Raw genomic sequence first — 8,761 nt, 5'->3', positions numbered from 1 at the left:
TGGCCTAAAAATTAAAGATAAAGGTGAAGTTATAAAACTGAAACGCCCTCAGGAAGAGGTGCTTTAAGACATGGCTAGCGAGCTAGCAGCGAACGTCCATTCGCAGTCGGCAGTGTTTTAGCTACCGTATTTTCCGCACTATAAGGCGCACCTAAAAACCACAAATTTTCTCAAAAGCTAACAGTGCGCCTTATAACCCGGTGCGCTTTATTACGATTCATTTTCATAAAGTTTCGATCTCGCAACTTCGGTAAACAGCCGCCATCTTTTTTCCCGGTAGAACAGGAAGCGCTTCTTCTTCTACGCAAGCAACCGCCAAGGTAAGCACCCGCCCCCATAGAACAGGAAGCGCTTCTTCTTCTACTGTAAGCTACCGCCCGCCCCCGGAAGAAGAAGAAAAAACGCGCGGATATCACCGTACGTTTCATTTCCTGTTTACATCTGTAAAGACCACAAAATGGCTCCTACTAAGCGAAAAGGATCCGGTTCATAAAAAGACGCAATCTCTCCATCCGCACACGGATTACTACCGTATTTCACAGCAACTGATATTCCTGTGAACCGCACTGTGGAACGGGAGCACGTACGGTGAATATTCGCACCACAGGGAATGAGAAGTCATCCTTCACTGTGGTTCTAGCTTGCCATGCTAACTTCCACCCATGGTGATATTCAAAAGGAAGACCTTGCCAAAAGAGACCTTTCCAGCCGGCGTCATCATAAAAGCTAACTCGAAGGGATGGATGGATGAAGAAAAGATGAGCGAGTGGTTAAGGGAAGTTTACGCGAAGAGGCCGGGTGGCTTTTTTCACACAGCTCCGAAGGCGAACACACCTTCACTAAGACGGGCAGACAGCGCCGGACGACATACGCCAACATTTGCCAGTGGATCGTAAATGCCTGGGCAGATATTTCGGTCACAACTGTGGTCCGAGCTTTCCGGAAGGCAGGATTCACAGAACAACAGCGACACTGACTCCGATGACTTCGACGAGACGGAACCGGCCATTTTGGATACCACGCTTGCGCAACTTTTCAATTCGGACACCGAAGACGAAGAATTCGAAGGATTTACGAATGAAGAATAACTTCAGAAGGTGAGCGCTATGTTTATTTTGTGTGTTGTGACATTAACGTTCGAGCAACATTATGTTGCTATTGCTCTACGCCATTTTGAATTTTACTATGTTTGTGATTGCACATTTGCGTACATTTTGGGACAGAGTTGTTAGAACGCTGGTTTTCAATATATTATTAAAGTTTGACTGAACTATCTGACTGTTTTTTTGACATTCCCTTTAGCGCAGCGTAGGCGCGGCTTATAATCCGGGGCGGCTTATTGGTGGACAAAGTTATGAAATATGTAATTCATTGAAGGTGCGGCTAATAATCCGGTGCGCCTTATAGTGCGGAAAATACGGTAATTCTAAATCACTAATCTTAGCCTCCACGGCGACGAATAAAGTACGTTTCCTACAAGTATCATCCCTGCAGGACGAGGAATAGCTAAACATGCTTCACTACACACCGAAGGAGGATACGGTAGCTAACCGCTAACAGCAAGCTAGCACCCTGAATGTAAACAAACGCCATGGGTGGATCTACACCTAACATCCACTGTAATGATACCAAGAACAATAGCGTATCTAGTCAATACGACTATGATTACATCAACATTTTTTATCGTCACAAAATCTTTTTTCCTTTTAAAAAAATTCATATTATGTTGATACACTAAGTAAATATGTCCCTGGACACATGAGGACTTTGAATATGACCAATGTATTATCCTGTAACTACTTGGTATCGGATAAATACCTAAATTTGTGGTATCATCCAAAACTAATGTAAAGTATCAAACAACAGAAGAATAAGTGATTATTACATTTTAAGAGAAGTGTAGATAATATATGTTGAAACAAAAAGTAAGCAGATATTAATAGTAAATGAAAAAGTGGATTAATATTAAATTTTTTACAGCTTGTCCTTTAAAATTTTGACAAAATAGAATGATAAATGATACAATATGTTACTGTATATGTCAGCAGACTAAATTAGGAGCCTTTGTTTGTTTACTTACTAATAAAAGACAAGTTGTCAAGTAAGTATGTTCACTATTTTATTTAAGGACAAACATGTTCTTCGAATGCAATAAAAAACATATGTTTACTGTTCCGTAAGATTTTTTGTTAAAATAAAGTCATTTTTTTTGTGGTCCCCTTTATTTAGAAAAGTACCAAAAAGTATCAAAATAATTTTTGGTACCCTTACTCAAATAAATATCGGGACAGCACTAGTGCTAGCTCACTTTAACAACTCTGCTCTCCTCTTCTCATTATACGTATGTATTTTCCCCAAAACAGTAGTTGTGTTGCTAAGTTGCTGAACATTAATATTGTGTGCCCAGTTTTATGATAGTGACACTACACTTTATGATAGTCACACTACATTTTATTATAGTAAGACTACACTTTAAGATAGTGACACTACACTTTATGATAGTCACACTACACTTTGATATTCACGCTAGATGTTAGTGTCACACCAAACTTTATGATAGTGATGCTATACTTTATGATAGTGATTCTACACTTCACAATAGTGACGCTACACTTAATCACAGTGACACTACACTTTATGATAGTAAGACTACACCTTGTGATAGTGATGCTATACTTCATGATAGTGATACTACACTTCACGATAGTGACGCTACACTTAATGATAGAGATACTGCACTTCATGATAGTGACAAATGACACAAATGTTTTTAGAACCCATGACTTCATTTTTATCCAGGACTTTGAAAACAACTCAGGGTTTTTTGCTGTCGATATTCTGATCATCCATGACTGAAAATGGTCGACATTGATCACATGTACTTTAAATTGTTCTTATGTTGAGTGCTATTATTATAATGGCGCCCCATAATACACCTGCTGTGATCCTGTTTTTATGTTTTTATTAATTCTATTTTAATTATTTATTTTTTATCGTGTTGTGTTGTGTTTGCTCGGTACTCGTTTTATCTTTTAACCTGTTCATTGTACAGCACTTTGGCTACCCCTGTGGTAAATTTTAAATGTGCTTTATAAATAAAGTTGATTTGATTTGATTTATTGACAGTTTAACAATATCAACACTATATTTAAATTAGGGATGTCCGATAATGGCTTTTTGCCGATATCCGATATTCCGATATTGTCCAACTCTTTAATTACCGATACCGATATCAACTGATACCGATATCAACCGATATATACAGTCGTGGAGTTAACACATTATTATGCCTAATTTGGACAACCAGGTACGGTGGAGATAAGGTACTTTAAAAAAATAATAATAAAATAAAATAAGATAAATAAATTAAAAACATTTTCTTGAATAAAAAAGAAAGTAAAACAATATAAAAACAGTTACATAGAAACTAGTAATTAATGAAAATTAGTAAAAGTAACTGTTAAAGGTTAGTACTATTAGTGGACCAGCAGCACGCACAATCATGTGTGCTTATGGACTGTATCCCTTGCAGACTGTATTGATATATATTGATATATAATGTAGGAACCAGAATATTAATAACAGAAAGAAACAACCCTTTTGTGTGAATGAATGTGAATGAGTGTAAATGCGGGGGGAATGTTTTTTGGGTTGGTGCACTAATTGTAAGTGTATCTTGTGTTTTTTATGTTGATTTAATTAAAAGAAGAAAAAAAACCAAAAAAACTATACCGATAATAAAAAAAACGATACCGATAATACATTTTAACGCATTTATCGGACATCTTTAATTTAAACTATTACTTTATGTTATTGCATTACACACAATTGTTTGAGCAAAACAAAGTCAATGGACACCATAACTAAACAAAATCATAAACTACTATCAACCAAAAATAAATTAAGTATCAGCCAGAAGGGATGTTTTTTTTTTTTTGTGATCGGCATTGAATCAGCAATTGCTGATCACATATTATTTCACGGAAATAGGCTGATACTGATCGCTGCAACTTTTCCCAAGAAAATCTACGGATCCAGTATGCAACCTCAAGAACTGTTTGTCAAATCCCACAAACAAGTGTTTGCCCTGGTTTGAGCAATTACCCACTGCCAAGTCTTGAAATGACACATCCTAATTTGTGGCTTCTGTTGCAGAATATCTGTCACTTTCTATTTTTGTTATGTTTTTTAACTATGTGGCAACAGTCACCTTTGACCCCCCTCAGTATTCTCCGATTTCACACATACTGAACGCTAAAAACTTGCAGCTCAAAGATGCCACAACAAACTATGTATCCAAACACTGAAGGCAGACATAAAATGTACTGTCAACTCATGGAAGTGTGAAATTCATATTATATTCTGTACCCATATTGGTGCAAAAAGAGATTTCGCTCATACAAATACTTAAGCACAAGGGCTTAATTGGTTCTGTGACACAGATCGTACCTTGAAGAACTCATATTGCGAAACAGTGTTGCCCATTGAAAACATTTTCAAGTCAATATAATCTGTGCTTGGCCCTTCAAAACATCACGATTTTTGCATGCAACATGTATTTTAAAAATAAATACAAACTTTTAGAAAATAAATATTGTATGAAAAACAATACAATAGAATGTTGTACAAACATGTACAGTAGTTTTATCCATCCATCAATTTTCTACCGCTTGTCCCTTTCGGGGTCGCGGGCGGTGCTGGAGCCGAGCTCAGCTGCATTCGGGCGGTAACAGTATTTTTATGATTTGTATAATATCGTATTTTTCGGACTATAAGTCGCAGTTTTTTTCATAGTTTGGCCGGGGGTGGGACTTATACTCAGGAGCGACTTATGTGTGAAACACATTACCGTAAAATATCAAATAATATTATTTATTTCATTCACGTAAGAGACTAGACATATAAGATTTCATGGGATTTAGCGATTAGGAGTGACAGATTGTTTGGTAAACGTATATCATGTTCTATATGTTATAGTTATTTGAATGACTCTTACCATAATATGTTACGTTAACATACCAGGCACGTTCTCAGTTGGTTATTTATGCGTCATATAACGTACACTTATTCAGCCTGTTGTTCACTATTCTTTATTTATTTTAAATTGCCTTTCAAATGTCTATTCTTGGTGTTGGTTTTTATCAAATAAATTTCCCCCAAAAAATGTGACTTATACTCCAGTGCGACTTATATATGTTTTTTTTTCTTCTTTATTATGCATTTTCGGCCGGTGCGACTTATACTCCGAAAAATACGGTAATAATGTGCAGCCTTCACCTTGGAGAAGGGGTGCCCACACTTTTTCAGCAGGCGAGCTACTTTTCAAATGACCAAGTGAAGGTGATCTCATCTCACTCATCTCATCTTCATACATATATATGTATGTATGTATATAAAAATATGTATATGTATTATTATTATGTGTTTAGAGCACGTCCGACCAGTAGGAGGCCACGGGGAAAACCCAGGACACGTTGGGAAGACTATGTCTCCCGGCTGGCCTGGAAACGCCTCGGGATCACCCGAGAAGAGCTGGACGAAGTGGCTGGGGAGAGGGAAGTCTCGGCTTCCCTGCTTAGGCTGCTGCCCCCACGACCCGACCTCGGATAAGAAGATGGATGGATAGATCCTCAAAGAAACCGGGGTCTATCTACTTTAACTGGAGAAAGTCAATTGACTCAGCAAATGGCTAACTGACCTGACGGTACCAAGGTACCCCCAAAACAGACTTACCGGCAAAAGTCCAAGTGCTCTAAGAGGTCTGAAATGTATCCAAAGGGTCCGGCCAGAGCCATTTTTCTATGAATTGTGGACCCTAATTTATCATTGGGGACAGTTTGGGTTTGTTTGAGACTTTTCCAAAACCGGCGAGGATTAGGGTTGTATTTTAATCACTTCTAGAACATCATCTTTTCACTACTGTGTTCTGCTAATTTATCCACCATTTACTTTCACGCCTGTCCGTTTTGGCAAAGAATTGTGATGTTTGTCATCTTTTGATAGGGTTTAGGTCAAATGAAAGCGACTTGATTGCTCAGACTGCAGTCACAGAGGATACATATCTGTATTACATCCACATATTAAAGAGGCCTGGGTCAAATTTACAAAAATCCGACTTATACTGTTCACATTGACATGAAAAAATAAGAGACATGTCACAAAAATTGTATTTGACCTACAGTGTAAATATAAACCTATGTCTGAAACTACTCTTTCTGCAAACCACTGGTGAACATACGGTAAGTTAGACTTGCATTCAGGTTGTGTCTCACTCAGCATGCTCCGCTGAGCCCCTTAACAATCCCTCCCATCTCCCAGGAGATACCAGAATGGTAATTAGACGGTGGCAGATGCTCGCGTGCCTTTACAATCTCCACCAACCTCAGACACACTCAGAATGGGCCTCATCGAGAGGTGCTATCTATGGTAGGGGTTGAACGAGTCACAAAATCAACAGTTCGGATCTTATTACGGTTTTGTGACACAGTTTTTGGTTCAGTTGGTGTAAATCGTTCCTTTTCCAACTGCAGAATATAATAGGTCCCAAAAATCTACGAGTAGCATTTATCAGTAGTGGTTCTTAGAAATTATCTTATAAAATAAAACTGAAAAATGTCTCCTCAACCTCTGATCCTTGAATTAAACGCAAAAATCTTTACATTTACTGAAGAAATTCATCCCAGGCCCTGCGATGAGATGGCGACTTGTCCAGGGTGTACCCCGCCTTCCGCCCGATTGTAGCTGAGATAGGCTCCAGCGCCCCCCGCAACCCCGAAGGGAATAAGCGGCTGAAAATGGGTGGATGGATAGACGTATAAGTCATTTGGCAACTGTTCGGCTCTTTGACGTAAAAGTATCGTAGCTTTTTCGTGCAATTGTGTTTGTGAGGAGGTGCCCACATCTCAGTAAACACAATTTCCCCAGCATTTCAGTCACATTACGTCAATTACATTTAACAATAGATTCCGTTTTTTAGGGGGCCAGTTCTGCGATTACGTCCACCATTCCGTTAAAGTGGAAATTAAACTGAGTAACGCAAAGAAAAAAAAAACTGTGTCAGGTTAACCCTAGGCTTTGGATTTTTTCATGGACTGTTCCACTCTCTGATCTATGATGGATGAAATTCAACGATTATCTGTCTAAAATAGGAAGATGTGTATTTTTTTCTGTCTTTACTTAAGACTTGAGTGCTGATCAATTCCAGCAAAAGTCCAAGCCTCCATTCTTGTGTGAACTGATTCTACGGAGGGCGGGGGGGGGGGGGGACAGGGTGCCTGGGAGGGCCTCTGCGCCGCCTCTCCACCTGCTATGCTGCCTTTGTCCTCAGGATCTCTTGCTTCATTTCAATGACAAAGTTCCTGAGCCCCTCAGCTGCACCCCCACCCTTCCCTCCAGCTCCTCTCAGTCAGTTTATGGTCCCTGTGGGTATCTCTACACCCCCATGACTTACCTTGCCGTCGCCACAGTTGGCCACAGAAACTACAGCTGAAAAAAAATTGGTATTATCTGAGGAACTTATGTTCATAAAGCATAACTATTAGGTCATTTTAACCTAATGCTTGAGGAAAAAGAACGTATGTTATAGATCAGCTTAGGCAATGCTGACAGAATGTTAACCCCTAAAGAATATCACAGCATTGAGAAACATGAAATGTTTCAGACTGATTTGAAATAATTCCAGTCTTAAAAACGTGACTTCGGGAAATATTCAGCTCTTGTTTAGCAATGCAGCATCAGTGTGTGGACACATGGACACTAACCTCGGCGCCCATGTGTTTGCTCAGAGGCAGATGGCAGTGCAGAGAGCGCGCTCCCACGGGTCCAACAGAGGAATTTAAAATGCAGATAAAATCCTTCACAGAGACAAATCCGCAAAGAGATGCCAGGCCGAGATAATTTACTCGGTGATCGATGCGAGCAATGCCATTCATCAGTTGTGACTCTCGCTCCAAATGAAGCTGATTTAAAAAGTGCCCCACAAACATACTTTTTATTCTTCTGAGACTTTTCGACAATGTGATGAAAATTAAGTTTTTCAACGCTCTGATTTCAATCTTGACACATTTGAAAAGCATGAAAGCAAAAATCTTTCAGTCACAAGACAGCTTCTTCTGTGCAATATTAGGTTATCTACTGAATGCTGATCAGCTCCAAGTCGTATTTTCCATTACAGTGAACAAAGGATGGCTGGAAAATTCCAACGCATTTCTGGATTTTTTTCAGATTTGATCAGACGAGACCATCAAACATTGACTGTCTATGTTCCTTGCGCGATGGGAATACCGTAGATGCTAATTGCAGGTTTGGGGTCCTCTCGAGTTCAGGCCAGATGGCATGCTCATAAAGTCACTTGCCATATGAACAACTCTGATTTTGCAGGACTTCATTGCAGCTGAACCCCTAGATGCAAGACCATATCCAATCATAATATAGTAACAGACTTAAATAAAGTATTTTTATAAGGGATGTGCCGATCATGGTTTTATGCTGCTGATTCCAATCATCCATGAGTGAGATCGGCTGATACGATTACCTGTTATCACAACAATAATAATGCCAACACAATATTTAAACATGTTCTTTATTTTATTTTTGTTTACATACAATTGTTTGATCAAACCAAAGTTAATAATACACAATACATATAATATAAAAGTAACTACTATCTTATACTCTTTTAAATAATTTGGTTTTTGCTCCTGTGTCCAGAGAATGATTCACTGTGTTTGGCTAGCCGCACGTTGGCACATTTTCACTTTGG

General features: G+C 38.9%; 1 protein-coding gene across 1 annotated transcript in view; it reads right to left on the bottom strand.

The window, feature by feature from the left end:
- Window positions 1-1,173: 1,173 nt before the first annotated feature.
- The window catches only part of pcdh10b (protocadherin 10b), an 875,015-nt gene continuing 867,427 nt past the window's right edge, over window positions 1,174-8,761 (bottom strand). The window contains exon 7 of the transcript XR_012050988.1: window positions 1,174-1,426. The gene's annotated coding sequence lies outside the window, so the exon portion shown is untranslated. The remainder of the gene's footprint in view (window positions 1,427-8,761) is intronic.

Source organism: Nerophis lumbriciformis, linkage group LG19 (assembly GCF_033978685.3).
Source record: "Nerophis lumbriciformis linkage group LG19, RoL_Nlum_v2.1, whole genome shotgun sequence".
NCBI classification, from domain to species: domain Eukaryota; kingdom Metazoa; phylum Chordata; class Actinopteri; order Syngnathiformes; family Syngnathidae; genus Nerophis; species Nerophis lumbriciformis.
Note: the sequence above shows the minus strand (reverse complement) of the source record. Positions and strands in the feature narration are given on the sequence as shown.